This window comes from Penaeus monodon, chromosome 24 (genome assembly GCF_015228065.2).
Source record: "Penaeus monodon isolate SGIC_2016 chromosome 24, NSTDA_Pmon_1, whole genome shotgun sequence".
Classification (NCBI taxonomy): Eukaryota; Metazoa; Arthropoda; class Malacostraca; order Decapoda; family Penaeidae; genus Penaeus; species Penaeus monodon.
In genome coordinates this window covers 40,949,601-40,950,692 of record NC_051409.1, presented here as the reverse complement: position 1 = coordinate 40,950,692, position 1,092 = coordinate 40,949,601, and positions in this window count along the sequence as shown.

Here is a 1,092-nt window from a genome sequence, read left to right as displayed (position 1 = left end):
AATCACTACGCACTTTACGTCAACAAACGAAAATGACATATTCTGCTCTGAAAGGTCTTGGACACGAACGAGGACACCTGTTAAATCCTTGTGTCCGTCGCAATCGCATTAGGACACAGGAAGCTTCTGGGCTGTTTTTATTTCTTTTTTCTCCCTTTCTCTGCGCGAATTAGTACTGAAGGAAATTTCCTGCCATGGAGGACAGCGTAGAGTGAATGGACGACGTTCTGGATCGAGGGAAATTAAATGTCTGTATTTTTTTATTTCTTTTCTTCTTTGAATTATTTTTGCAGGTTTTTGGTTGTGTTTTGAGCTCTGTCTTGAGTTTCGCGTATGTTTTTTATAGTTTTTTGTACGTTTTTTGTTTGTGAGAATGTATTTGTTTAGAGTTTTGTTTGTTTGTTTTATTGATTTTATCTGTTTTAGCTGCCTTTAAGTGTTTGGGTGTTTTTTGTGTGTGTGTTTCTTTTATGTTTTATGATTGCGTTATTTATTCTATGAGTTTGGTTTCTTTTTGCTTGTTTTATGCATTTTAAAGTGTCTGGTTTAATTGTGAGTGTATTTGTATGTTTGGATATGTTTGGATGTTCATTTTTAGTTTGTTCTGTAGCCTCATGTGCTGTGAGTGTAATTTGTAATGCTTCTGTGTTAAATACCTAATCGCTTTTTCTTTTTTTTTTTGATTTTGGAATGTGCGCATCTTTTTGAGTCATTGCTAAGGCTTTGATTTGTATCTACTAGCGTCTCTTTGTTTTGTTTTGTTTTGACATAAGATGCCTTTGTAGCACAAGCGTGTTTGTGTCGTGTGAACGTTTGTGGCATGTGAGTGTGTCTTTATTTGGAACATGTGTGTTTTTATTTGAACTTCTGTGCATGTACAACAAATCATATCAAGGATGGGAAGATATATGGGTGAAAATTAATGAATTCATAACGGGCAAAAGAGGAAATAGACGCCTCGTCATCATATATATTTTCATCAGATATACACGCTCTGACCATTAACCTGTCATTCCTCCTCTGCATGAATAACTCCAGTGTCAACAAATGGATCATTTGCAGCAGCCGTTTACCTATTTCACTCATTCGGAG